At 35.6% G+C, this 15,094-nt stretch overlaps 1 protein-coding gene across 6 annotated transcripts in view; it reads left to right on the forward strand.

The window, feature by feature from the left end:
- The window catches only part of tutl (immunoglobulin superfamily member turtle), a 474,553-nt gene that overhangs the window by 292,109 nt on the left and 167,350 nt on the right, over positions 1-15,094 (forward strand). The gene's annotated exons all lie outside the window — the stretch shown is intronic.

Below are 15,094 nucleotides of genomic sequence, written 5' to 3' on the forward strand. Positions count from 1 at the left end.
TGTTGTCTTGTAATCCAGTGTGTTTAGTCCATTGTAAATGTCAGGTAATAAAGACATGCCGCACACAATAAGATGCGGGTCTAGTAGACTAACAACCAACATTTATTAAGGTTAACATTAATGAAGGTTATTTTGTGCCAAGGGAAATACTGTTTTGTGTCATCTGCTTAAATTAAAACAAACACCTCAAAAACTCGTTAAGACGTAATTATGAACATTGCTAAGGATTAATGAATAGCTTGAAACTAACATAACGTCATAATTAGCGTTAAAAGTGGGAAAATGTCTAAAAGTGTTCGGAAGACCTGAAGAAGGTCTTCTATCAAGAGAAGACTTTTAAAGTGTCATCTGTCCACAGAAGACCTTTCAAAGTTCTTCTGTCTATAGAAAACCTTTAAAAATTCTTTGGTTTATTGAAGACGTTTAAAACGTCTTAGGTCAAAAGGAGACCTTGGAAAGGTCATCTTCTATAGAAGACCTTCAAAAGGTCTTCTGCCTATAGAAGGCCTTCAAAAGGTAAGACCTTCTGTCTTAAGAAGACCTTCAAAAGGTCTTTTGTCTATTATATACTTTCAAAAGGTCTTCTGTGTATAGAAGACCTTCAAAAGCTCTTCTGTCTATAATACTTTCAAAAAGTCCTTTGTCTATAGAAGACCTTCAAAAGGTCTTCTGTATATAGAAGACGTTCAAAAGGTCTTCTGTCTGTAGAAGACCTTCAACAAGTCTTTTGTCTATAGAAGACATTCAAAAGGTCTTCTTTCCATAGAAGAACTTGAAAAAGTCTTCTGTCTGCAGAAGACCTTCAAAAGGTATTCTGTCCATAGAAGATCTTCAACAGGTCTTCTGTCTATAGAAGACCTTAAAAAAGGTCTTCTGTCTATAGGAGACCTTCAAAAGGTCTTCTGTCTATAGAGGACCTTCAATAGGTCTTCTGTATATCGAAGACCTTCAAAAGGTCTTCTCTCTATAGAATACCTTCAGAAGGTCTTGTCTTTATAGAAGACCTTCAAAAGGTCTTTTGTATATAGAACGCTTTTACAAGGTCATCTGTCTACAGAAGACCTTTACAAGTTCTTCTGTCTATAGAATACCTTTATATGTTCTTGAACCTCTCCCTGCCTATAGAGGAGCGTTACAAATTTTTCTGTGCATAGAAGACCTTTAAAAGGACTTCTGTCTATAGAAGATGTTTAAAAGGTATTCTGTTAAAGTTCTCCTGTATATATAAGACCTGTAAAAATCATCTGTCTATAGAGGACCTGAAAAAGGTCTTCTGTCTGTTGAAGACCTGTAAAAGTTCTTTTGTCAACAGAAGCCCTGTAAAAGATCTTCTGTCTATAGAAGAGATTCAAAATTTCTTCCGAATATAGAAGACCTTCAAAAGATCTTTTGTCTAAAGAAGGCCTTCGAAAGGTCTTCTGTCTATAGACGACCTTCAAAAGGTCTTCTGTCTACAGTAGACCTTCAAAAGGCCTTCTGTCTATAGAAGACCTTTAGAAAGTCTTCTGAGTATAGAATACCTTTAAATGGTCTTCTTTCCATAGAAGACCTTTAAAAGGTCTTCTGTCTATAGAAGACCTTCAAAAGGTCTGCTGTATATAGAAGAGCTTCAAAAGGTCTTCTGTATACAGAATACCTTCAAAAGGTCTTCTGTCTATAGAAGACCTTCAAAAGGTCTTCAAAAGGTCTTCTGTCTATAGAAGACCTCCAAAGGCCTTCTTTCTATAGAAGACCTTGAAAAAGTCTTCTGTCTATAGAAGACCTTCAAAAGGTCTTCTGTCTATAGAAGACCTTCAAAAGGTCTTTTGTCTATAGAAGACCTTCAAAAGGTCTTCTGTATATAGAAGACCTTCAAAGGGTCTTCTGTCTACAGAAGACCTTCAAAAGGTCTTCTGTCTATAGAATACTTTTAGAAGGTCCTCTGCCTATAGAACACCTTTAAAAGGTCTTCTGTCTATAGAAGACCTGTAAAAGGTCTTCTGTCTATAGAAGACCTTCAAAAGGTCTTCTGTCTACAGAAGACCTTCAAAAGGTCTTCTGTCTATAGAATACTTTTAGAAGGTCCTCTGCCTATAGAACACCTTTAAAAGGTCTTCTGTCTATAGAAGACCTGTAAAAGGTCTTCTGTCTATAGAAGACCTTCAAAAGGTCTTCTGTCTATAGAATACTTTTAGAAGGTCCTCTGCCTATAGAACACCTTTAAAAGGTCTTCTGTCTATAGAAGACCTGTAAAAGGTCTTCTGTCTATAGAAGACCTTCAAAAGGTCTTCTGTCTATAGAAGATCTTCAAAAGGTCTTCTGTCTATAGAAGACCTGTAAAAGGTCTTCTGTCTATGGAAGACCTTAAAAAGGTCTTCTGTCTATAGAAGACCTTTAAAAGGTCTTCTGTCTATAGAAGACCTTTAAAAGGTCTTCTGTCTATAGAAGACTTTAAAAGGTCTTCTGTCTATAGAAGACTTTAAAAGGTCTTCTGTCTATAGAAGACCTTTAAAGGTCTTCTGTCTATAGAAGACCTTTAAAAGGTCTTCTGTCTATAGAAGACCTTTAAAATGTCTTCTGTCTATAGAAGACCTTTAAAAAGTCTTCTGTCTATAGAAGACCTTTAAAAGGTCTTCTGTCTATAGAAGACCTTTAAAAGGTCTTCTGTCTATAGAAGACCTTTAAAAGGTCTTCTGTCTATAGAGTACCTTTAAACGGTCTTCTGTCTATAGAATACCTTTAAATGGCCTTATGTCTATAGAAGAAGACCATTAAAGGTTTTTTGTCTTCCGTCTATAGATGGTCTTCTGTCTATAGAAGGCCTTTAAAATCTCTTCTGTTTATAGAAGACCTTTAAAGTTCTTTCGTCTATAGAAGACCTTTAAAAGCTCTTCTGTCTAATGACAACCTTAAAATGTCTTCAGTCTATTGAAGTCTTTTAAATCATTTTCTGTTTTCAGAATACCTTTAAGAGTCTCTTGTCTATAATAAATTTATAATAGAAATTCCTTAAAACGTCGTTTCCCTAGGAAGGACCTTATATTTGTAGCGCTCGTTCTTGATCATGATGCTTAGATTAAAATTGAAATGTCGATATTTCCTTCACATAGCCTTTGGCTCTTTAAAGCTTAACATGGCTTAAAATTAATTTCATGTTTGAAATGTACTCCGCTTTTATTGGCAAAGAATTGCTCAAATATACACAGTTTTGTATATATATTTAAAGTTTAAATAACAATGAAATGAAATATCGCATTCAGTAATTAAGCCCCATGGGTATTTTGATAGAAAGGGGAAAATTGTGAACGAGCTATGGATACCTCAATTGTGTGTTTAAATGGCTTCAAATGGAAAGCATTTTTAAAGGGTGAGCTGATACCACTCACTATTAGCCTCACACTACTGCTATAAAATTCTATATTTTCCAAAAGCTTAAGTTGATTCAATAACTGTGCTTGTCTGTTTTGTTATGGGTATTTATCAGAGCGATATAGACTAATCATTGCTTAAGTTCTGACAACTTAAATTTCCTTTTTTTTCAAATAATAACAACAAAGTACTCGATGCTGAAACAATTCTCAGTTTCCCTTTTCCATTTCTGCGATGTAAATATTTTTCTTAATTTAGCCTTGGACCTTCTGCTGTTTGTTGGTTTAAATGTTGCGTGAAAAAATAAATAAATGACGCTCGTGTTATAAATCAAAATAAGTAGAGAAAACTAAAAGAAACGGCAATGGCAATAAAAACAATATTCAATATTCTAGCAGCATATACCACTAATATACTACCTAACACGAAGAAAAGAAAGAAATGGAAACTTAACCAAATAACAAAAAAAAAAAAAAAAAAACAAACGTCATTGTTATTTGTAAAGAAAAACAACATGGTAGTTCTCTGCTAAACTGTAAAACAACGTAACAGACAAAGTGTGAAATATGACTGAATTTAGTGACACTTGTTCCCGTAGCGGAACTTTAGGATCGTGTTAGGTTTTCCTATTAAGCATTTAAGAATTTACTCTCAGATGTTTAGACTGTTTGTTCCGCAGTTTTTGGGGGTATATTCTTAGTTAACTAATATTCGGAAACACTCGCATGGATCTATTTGCGAAGACGTATCTAGTGTACTGACGAGCTCGTTCCATATTAAAGTGGTCTAACTATTTTATTGACCTTAGTCCCTCACAATACACAATATAGAGCACTTATTCCTCTTTAATTTGAAAACCCTCCTTGTCTTTTTTGTTGTTTTTTCTTCGAACATTGGTGGCGTTTTTTTTGGATAGCTGTTGCAATTTTGTTTTCCAAATAGTCTGGCTTAATCCCATTGTTGATGTTTTAATATTTTAAGACAACTAATTTATTAGTAGAGAAAGTTTGGCATTGTTCGCCAAGGGGTAAGGCCGAAAAGACTAGTTCCGATCCTCACAGGACCTCATCAGTTCCCTTGTTTCTTGTTAGTGGATATTCTCCACCGAAGTTATTATTATTTTTTATCTATATAGAAATGCAGTAGAACTTGAGAAAGAAATACATTGGAACCTGATAATATAAGGTTACAATGCAATTCTTCCTCCCATATTGTGATAAACAGCTAACGCATATATCATGACAGCATATCGCCCAAAGTCCATTAAATCTCCACAGCCAATCAAACGACTCCTGTTGTCTTATTGATACTCAAGAGACTTGTGCTGTCTTGATAGCTTTTGAATAGCCGGAATATTTGCAACACATCTTGCGTTACTAGTTCTATTGTATTTGACTATGCTATATTTCAATAGCAAAAAAAAATCTGCTTGTCGGAACGTGGAATGTTCGCTTGAAGTAATTGGATAATTTGCCCGTGTAAGTGAAGTTTGCTTTTAGGTGGATTTTGACAGCTTTGGGTATCTTATCGACTTCTTTCTGCCGCAAATATGTCGTTTTCATTTTATTGCGGGATGTTTCACTGTGTAGGCCAAATTTTGCGACCGTTGCACAGTGGAAAATATGAGCACTTTAGCGGAACTTTACTAATAACTTTTAAAGGAAAAGGTGAAGATTCCTAAAATTTTGCACAAATGTTTCTTATATTAGTGGACAGTGTGGGGCTCAAACTGGGCCACATAGACCCGCGATTTCCTGTAGCGCTCATGTAACGGTGGCTGCCGTTTTAACGTTTTACATTAATTTTTCAATCGATTTTGATGCAAATTAATATATTGATTTTTCAGCGGATAGAAAACTTATGTACAAAATATTTTCAATATAGGTTCGCGTTTTGGAATAGCCCCCACATGCAGGGTTCCCTCATATTGGGTATTTTAAAGGTTAAGGACAAAAATTTCAGCCGATTTTGATGCAAATGTAAATTTTAAGATGTTAGCGAATAAAAAACCTGCTCACACAAAAGCTGTCAACATAGGTCCACTTCTGGGTGAAGCCGCACAACCCTACACATCTATTAAAGAGTAAAATGTCAATATTTTTTGTTTTCATTTGTATCTATAACGTTTATTGGTCCATTCAGCAGGTTTGTACCATTAATTTTGTTAATAATGTCTTTCAGATCAAGTTCAGGTCTGCACTGCATTACAATTTTTAACGTATTTTGGTATTTGCACCGCAGCAGCGCGATACCGCAGCAGTTTTATAGCTATGCGAACAGAGGAGAATTCAATCTTTCAGATTATATATATCTTAACACGTGAATGTACGGAACTCACTTTTGAAATGTCCACGGAAAATAAAAAATTATAATTTTGAAAACTTCAAAAAATCACTTCTTTCCGACTAAAATTGCATGAAAACAATAAGGGTTTTTTGCATTGTTTTAAAGTGTAAAATATCATAATTGTTTTGTAAAATATTAAGAAAAATAAATCATGGCATACTGACGCACCATTTATCCGCGCCACTCCATTTTTTTAATTAATCAAAAATACATTTCTTACAAAAAAAAAATTATTAAACAAAAGTGCAACTTTAAGTGCATGTTTTAGTCGTTTCGTGGCCATGTTTAGCCATTTGCAGTGGAGTATTTAGCTAACGAATTCAATAAAAGTTTAATTAATTTTATGTACTTTGAAAATCCCTTAAAGTTCCACTAAACTTCCCAAATTTCGCACTGTGCGTTGGACTAAAAACTATTAACTTTTAAATTTTGTTATAAAAACGGCAATCCGAAGTGCGTAGTCTTACGGATATTCCGAATACTTCAAGTAGAGATTAGCAGATTGTAGTTATTGAAATGATTTCGTTTGTAGTCACTATTATCGGCAAGGATGGCGTTTATCTCTTCAGTTTATACCCTCCGATAAGATCAAAAAAAGGGTTTCGGACCCCAAGTATCTTCAAACAAATAATAATTTCAGACAGTTTTGATTGCAATAAGATGAAACGGACAGTGGTTCAAAGTTTGAACATCGCAATATTTCATCAAAATTTACATCAAGTTCCAACGTCTGCTACCTCCCTCACAAAAGTTTAAATGTTCGCTTAACTGCAGTTTAGGGCCTTTCAAGGATTATTTTGACATTTTCATTGAATATATTTCTAGCGATTTCGATTGAAACTATTTTAATATTTTTTTTCTTAGGCAATCCCATTCTTTCAGACATAAGGGTCCAACGCCTAAAAAAATCCAGCGGTGACCAACTTAAGTAGCTGATTGGAACAATAACTATAGAAAGGAATTATTGCCAAAATTAGATCCACTTATAAAATTTATTGTGTTGATCAATTCCTTACCAGGTTTAAACCGCATTTGTATGACACGATTATTCCATTGGTCATAGGTGTTAGCCGTTCACACAATAGGTCCGACAGCCTTTATATGTGATGGGATTTGGATATGCCTTTATAGTTGGCACAAACCGTCTTGTTTCCTTTCTTGTGCACGGGACATAGCAGACAGCGGTTGCAATCGTTTGATATTCATTCCTTCAGCCCAATATTGCTAATCAACTGATGCAAGGATTATAGGTCTTGAACAGTTAGGAAGACAGCCCATCAGTTCCTGCTGCCTTATGCGTTTTCAACCGATTAATTGCGGTCTTGTAGCTATTGTGATTGGTTCTGTGGTATTTGGATCGCTGCACATTTTCGATACCTTGATGAAATGATGCCCTTTAGTCTCGTTTTTTACAATCTGGTAAAGTTTTCAGATTTTATATCTTCTGAATATTTCCAGTTTCTTAGCATTTTTCTGCTCTCCTTCAATCCTTATGTCATGGCCGGGACAGCTGTATACGTTTTCTCTAGACGCCCGTAGTTTATATCCTTGGTCTGACCAATTTTTTGTTCGGCCGGATCATGGAAGCAGATGATACTGATGTTAACTAACTCTGCTTGTATACGTCTGCGCGCTTTTTACTTACCATGTTCATTCATTCCAGGTGCAGTTTCGCAGATCGTGGTCCTTAAACTTTTGCGGGGCCGTCAATTTTAGAAACGTACAATGCAAAATCGCCCCCTATATGCCTGAAACTTGGGGTCCATTATTTCGATAAGGCACATTTTAATCGTATCGTACCCTCGTGAGGTTATCGCTATAAAAACAAAGACCCTAGCTTATATAATCCACTGATAGTTGAAAACGTTGTTTATCTTCTTGGGCGACACTTGAACCTTTGGTCGTTCCATTACTTTAAACAAGTAAAAAAAGTATCAGTCGGCTTTGCCGACAGAGATATACTCTCAGCCTATATAAACTGAAACAATTTTTCTCCTAAAAAAACGTATGTATTAGGAGTTTTCGAAATTATGGGCGTATAAACCGACAAACATGTGGATTAGGATTAAAGTTCAAAAGTGTTGCGGAGAAGGTACGTAAAGAAATGGACCGACATAGTCCTTATTTTGGGAGTAATATACTTTCGACAGATATCGCGCCTACTAGTCATTTCAGTTTGAACCAGTATGCCAGAAAGCATGGACTTGTCCACAAAACATAATATCGCTGTAAAGAGGACCACAGCGAACAGCATCGGTATACATTTCTAAAGGATCTTCCAGACACTAAATTGCACTTAGACACAAATGTTGAACTTTTGTGGGGGAGGTATCTAAGGAGAGTACCGATATGGGCCATTTTAGAAAATAAATTGGTGGCCCCATTCAAGAGATATAGTGCATACCATCTTAGTGACAATTTTTAAATATTGGAAGGGAAGTACCGGAAGTTTGGACAAAACATGACGAAGGACAAATTTTGGACCAAATCTGCTGATCAGTTCGAGAGTTGTCGTGCTCTCTATGCACTACATATGGTGCCATAGGGGATTTTACACCTTTCGGGCTGTTTTCATAAGAATTATGGACCTGCCCCTGAAAAACTTTTATCGTTGTAATGGAGGCAGCGAATGCAAGTGCCTCAAACAAAAATCAAAGCGATTCGAGAGCAGGTTTTTAAGTGATTCAAATTTTGTGTGGGAGTTACACGAAGGAGTGGACAAATTTAGTCCATATTCGAACCCGATCTATATCTGGTAGACGTATTAGGATGTGTAAAGTATGGCCAAATCGGACACTCCCTTCAAGAGTTATCATGTGCACAATTTTTCCGAATATTTTTGAATTTTTAGGGGGGAGGGGGAGTACTGATGGAGTGGACTGATATGGCTCATTTTCGAACTTAAACTAAGTTTGTACAAAATATTACGAATCCCATATTTTGGACGAAATCGGCAGATCCGTACGAGCGTTATCTTGCGCACCAATCACTACACACCGTGTCATAGGCAGGAATGCCAATTTGGTGGTTTTTCATGTGGTGATTTTGTACAAAAATTACTTTTTAGGAGTTTTAGCGATTTTTTATTTTAAATTGCTACAAGGTAGCGCTTGTAGCGATTTTTACGCAACATTGTTTATTGTCATCACTTTTAAAGCAAACGGAAAAGAGTATATTGTGCAGCGATTGAAATATTCATACATTTACATGCCAGATCGTGTTCAAAAATATAGAAAAGCATGGGAATCGGATATTTTATTGAAGAAATGAATAAAAATAAGAAATGAATAATAATGTGTAATTTTTTTTAAATGTCTCTTTCAGTGTAACTGCTGATAATTTCTGCCGTTTTTACACATTATCGTAGTGTTTTTTAGTCTTAGCCAGTAGAGACTTGTGGTGGTTTTTAACACAACTTATTTGTAGCGATTTTTACCACGGAACAGTTGACATCCATGGTCATAGGGTTTGTTTGCAACTTTCAGGCTATTTTCTCAGGAAGTATGAACTTCCCCCTGATGAAATTTATACCGTCGGATGGAGGGCAGTGAATAGACGTTGTTACAACAAAAACCGAAGTGATTCGAGAGCAGGTCCTAAACTGAACTTTTCCGAAATTTTGTGTGGTAGGTACGCGAAAGAGTGGATCGCTGGAGTCCATATTGGAACTTCGTCTAAGCCTGGTAGAAATTTTACGATATGCAAGAGCTATCGTGCGCACAATTTTTCCGAACATTTTCGAACTTTTGTGGGGGAGGTACCTAAAGGAGTGGACAGGTATGGCCTATCTTTGATCTTAAACTAAGTTTGGTCAAATTTTGGACAAAATCGGTTCATCCCTTCGAGAGTTATATTGCGCACCAGCGAGCCAGACAGACTGACGGAGATTGCTAAATCGACTCCAAATTGTTTGAAACGGATTTCGTCCAAACATACTTGGGTTCTAAAGCCATTACTTTGATGAGGCACATTTTGCCCTCGTTAGCATAAATGCTGAGGGTATAAAAATGGTAAAAGTGGCAAAAGTATTAAAAGTTAGTTAAAGGAGTTAAAAGTGGTAAAACTTCAAGACTCTTGCACATAACGGAATAGAGCTATAAATATGGCGTTTCCTTAAAATTGTGCAATTCACTTTACAATAGCTCCCATCATTCGTCTGAGACGCCATAAATATAACGATCCGTTGGTTTAACTACGTCCTAACATGTGCTTTACATTAAAGTACAACCTACTATTCCGCTTGAAATTACACACTTTTTATTTTGATGTAAGATTCACATCAACGAATAATTGTGAGGTCAATTTTTTATCGTCGAGCCCAAACGGCATGTTGACCATATTTTACTTAAAAGAATTGACTGAAAGAATCAGTATATGTATGTCGAAATCTTCTGACTATGACGAACAAGCTAACCATTTTATCATGGTGGCATTCATTCATTATTGATAATTGATCACTTTCAAACAAAATATTACTTGTTCTCTTTGGGATTTGACCCAATTATTTACATTATGCCATGATACTAACAGCCTTAAATTGTGAATATTAATACTTATCCCCAGATCCCCACAAACACACACAAAGAGCTATGTGTACGCCTGTGTTTGTTTGTAATTTGTGGAGACTTCTAACAAACACGAGAAGTTAAGCTTAATTTTCTTTGTGGTGGTAACAGCAAACTTGTTTTGTAACCTCGTGCCATCAGTTGGGAGGCGTAATACTGAGGCCAATGTTACAAGTCACTATGGTTGCGTGTGTATATACTTACACATTAATATACATACATATGTATGTATATTCGCTTCATAATCCCTGCCACACATACATGCATACATAATATAGCCCTTTTTTACCATAAAGAAGCGCAATATTAAAGCCAATTCGCTGCTTCAAATAGCTAAATTTCTAACTAATACTAATGCATTATACAAACAAAATTAGTTAAGCGCAAAATATGCACGTAACGATGAAATGAACGAACGGAAGTTACATGGATTTTTGATGGGCAATCTGCGCAAAGCATATCAAACACATTAAACCATAAATGTATGGACCCAGCAAACCAAACGTCGGATGTCCGACATATCGAAACAATTTCGGAAGCAAAATCGTTCAGATTTCGTATCGATTTCTATACGATTTTTCGTAGGGGAATTCGTTCAGATTTCGTTCCGATTTCGGAGAAAATGTCGGAAGTAAATTTCCCTTCGAATTTGCTAATGTTTTTCTTCCGATTTCGTTACGAATTCGGATCGATATGTCGGAAACAAATTTCTCTTCGCACAACAACCACCTTTTGTATATATCTAACAAGCAACATTTTAGTTTGTTGTCGAAAAACAAAATGGTTGGTTATAAAATTCGCATATACATTTTTTAAATATTTTAACTATAAATGCAACATATAATAATTCAAGCTAGTGATGATAGATTCAACATATTCGTACACAAAGTTTACATTGTTCTACTATAACTACAAAATTATAACAACAGTGAAAATCATTAAGATATCTTTGAAATTATAATCTTCCAATAAAAAACATAACAAAGAAAATTTATCAATAAAAAAGAGACATTAGAGAAAAATTTTTTCATTCGATAATCATACGAAATTATTCCAAAATTGTTCAGAAATCTTTACGAAAATTCGGAAGGTACCTCAGATTTTCATACGACATTATTCCGAAATCATTCAGAAATCTGTACGAAAATTCGGAGGAAGAAATTCGAATTCCGAATTTCCCAAGGATTTTTTTCCGATTTCGTTGCGAATTCTGACCGAAATCGATCCGATTTCGATCCGACATTTCGTTCCGAAATTATGTCAACCACTTCATACAACTTTCGTTAAGATATCGTTACGATTTCGGATCAGATATCGGACGTAACGTCCGAAATTTGTTCCGATTTCGTTACGATATCGGTACGATTGGTTTGCTGGGGATGTATGCGTGCGTGCGTGTGTGTGTGGTATGCTGGTGTTTGTTCGCACAACATACATTCAAATATAAATAAGGCTATTAGTTGTGGCGGCTTTATGCAAAGCAATGACATTAAGCGCATTTGTATTGGTTCACACATATATGTGTATGTATGTGTGTTTTCCGCTAACCTTTGGGTAATATTTTACACATGAAAAGCTAAAGCTAAATTTGTGCTTAGAACACATTACAAAAACAAAAAACAACACCAAGTGAGGAAAAATAACAAATCCTACTAATAACAATAAAAAAATCCCCAAGCTAAACCTATTTATAATTTAAACCATTTTGACAGAAAATTGTTTGTTGGATGCTGTTATGGCTTTTGCTTTGTGCTCTAATTTATTTTTGGTTATGGAACACTGTGTGAAGCTTCAAAGAGGGGTGGAGGTCATTATTCTTTCAGTTGAAATATAATGATTGTGTTTTTGGAAGGTTTGAGGTATGGTTGCAGCATCACAGCATCTGTTACTACCGCCGGAAACGGAAGTATATTTTGTAGAAAATAACATAACTGGCAAAATATTTGAAAACGTGTAGGCAAGCAAAGCAACAGCCTGCAGGTTATTTTCTATTCTAGCTGGCAATTATGTTATTATGTTCATATTTAAACATTTAATGTGTTCAATTTCGAATTCAGAGTGTTTTATGGCGGAAATATATACTTTAATGGGAAGGGATAGAAATAATTATTTTAAACTTATGTTGTGCATTTGCTGCAGCCAAAATCTGCAATCTATAAAAGTCTTACTCCTTTAAGACTTACTTTCTTACTTACTTACTTCGTTGGCCTTCTATAAGCCAAACTAAGAAAAGTTTTCCATTTTATTCTTTTTCTTGCCTTTGAATACCGCGTTTTTCGATTTCATCTTCGACTTGTTTACTACATTCTGAAAGAAAGGGTGCTTCTGTGGATCCTTTCTTTTGCTTCTAAAGAACCTTTCTGAATTTAAAGGTGCTTCTAAATACCATAAACAAAGGGTGCTTCTATAGACCATTTTTCAAATAAAGAGTGCTCATATAGACCCTTTCTCAAATAAAGGGTGCTCATATAGACCCTTTCTACAATAAAGCGTGCTTCTATAGACCCTTTCTCAAATAAAGGGAATTTGTATAGACCCTTTCTACAATAAAGGGTGCTTCTATAGACCCTTACTGAAGTAAATGATGCTTAAATAGACCCTCTGAAGTAAAGGGTGCTTCTATACCCCCTTGCTGAAGTAAAGGGTGCTTCTATACCCCCTTTCTGAAGTAAAGGGCGCTTCTATAGAGCCTTTCTCAAGTAAAGTGTGATTCTACAGAAACTTTCTGAAATAAGCACCTATCTATAGACCCTTTCTGAGATAAAAGGTGCTTCTATAGACCCTTTCTAAAATAAAGGGTGCTTCTATAGACCCTTTTTGAAATAAAAAGTGCTTCTATAGACCCTTTCTGAAATAAAGGGTGCTTCTATAGACCCTATCTAAAATAAAAAGTGCTTCAATAGACCCTTTCTGAAATAAAGGGTGCTTCTATAGATAATTTCTGAAGTAAAGGATGCTTCTACAGATCGTTTCTGAAATAAAGGGTGCTTCTACAGGTCGATTCTGAAATAAAGGGTGCTTCTATAGACCCTTTCTCAAATAAAGGGAGCTTGTATAGATCCTTTCTCACATAAAGGGTGCTTCTTTAGACACTTTCTGAAATAAAAGGTGCTTCTATAGACACTTTCTGAAATAAAAAGGGTGCTTCTATAGACCCTATCTGAAATAAAAAGTGCTTCAATAGACCCTTTCTGAAATAAAGGGTGCTTCTATAGATAATTTCTGAAGTAAAGGATGCTTCTACAGATCGTTTCTGAAATAAAGGGTGCTTCTACAGGTCGATTCTGAAATAAAGGGTGCTTCTATAGACCCTTTCTCAAATAAAGGGAGCTTGTATAGATCCTTTCTCACATAAAGGGTGCTTCTTTAGACACTTTCTGAAATAAAAGGTGCTTCTATAGACACTTTCTGAAATAAAAGGTGCTTCTATAGATCCTTTCTGAAGTAAAGGGTGCTTCTACAGATCGTTTCTGAAATAATGCCCGGAATTTTTACGCGTAGTTATCTATGAGTTCATAGATATCCCCAGTGTAAGAAAAATTTCATAATTTCAATCCATAGGTAACGTTACCGGGTCGAAAACGGCCGTGTTACTTACACCAAGGATTTTGCCTTGTTGATCGTTGCCAATGTGTTAAAAATTGTAAAACACTTATATGTGGCAATGTTTTTACGAAATCATGAATGAAAATCACCAATGTTACCACATGTTTTCAAAATTTACACGCCTCGGTAAATGGCACGTAGAAATTACCAAACTCGTAGGTAAAGATAACTAATAGGTAGCTACCTACCCGGTTACCTAGGGCTAGAAATTACGGGCATTAAGGGTGTTTCTTTAGACCCTATCTCAAATAAAGGGAACTTGTATAAACCCTTTCTAAAATAAAAAGTGCTTCTATGGAACCTTTCTGAAGTAAAGGGTGCTTCTATAAATCTTTTCTGAAATAAAGGGTTATTCTATAGACCCTTTCTGAAATAAAGGGTGCTTCTGCAGATTCTTTTTGAAAGAAAGGATGCTTCTATAGCCCCTTTTCTGAAATAAAGGGTCCTTCTACAGATCCTTTTCTAAAATAATGTGTGCTTCTGTAGACGCATTTCTGAAATAGAGAGTCCTTCTACAGATCATTTCTGTAATAAAGGGCCTTTCTATAGATTTTTTCTGAAATAAAGGATCCTTCTACAGATCCTTTCTGAAATAAAAGTTGCTTCTATAGACCATTTTCTGAAATAAAGGGTCTTTCTTTAGAACTTATCTGAAATAAAAGGTGCTTCTATAGACCCTTTTTGAAAGAAAGGGTGATTTTATAAACCCTTTCTGATAGAAAGTTTGCTTCTATATACCCTTTCTGAAAGTAAGGGTACATCTACGTACCTTTTCTGAAATTAAGGTGAATCTACATACTTTTTCTGAAAGTGGGTGCATATACATAACATTTCTGAAATAAATTTTGCTTTTATAGACCCTTTTTGAATTAAAGGTTGCTTTTATAGACCTTTTCTGAAATAAAGAGTACTTCTAACAGTCGGGATGGGCATAAAACTTCTGTGGGAAACCAACTTCCACAGTTGCTCCGAGTTCTATGGACTCATTTCGGGTTGATTCAATCAACTTGGGCTTGTCGCCGTTTACTGTCAGACCCACTTTAGCAGGTTCTTTGAACGACAAGAAGAGGGTATGTGGTCTTTACCAGAATTTGCCGCAGGGTAAATGTCTGGTTAACGGTACATTTGTTAGTTCTAAAGCCGCACTGGCATTGACCAATTATCTCGTTGAACATAGGCTTTAAACGTTCACACAATATCCCTGAATCTGTCTCATAAGCAATAGTGAG

This window comes from Musca autumnalis, unplaced genomic scaffold (assembly GCF_047663935.1).
Source record: "Musca autumnalis isolate F117 unplaced genomic scaffold, ASM4766393v1 scaffold_2, whole genome shotgun sequence".
Classification (NCBI taxonomy): domain Eukaryota; kingdom Metazoa; phylum Arthropoda; class Insecta; order Diptera; family Muscidae; genus Musca; species Musca autumnalis.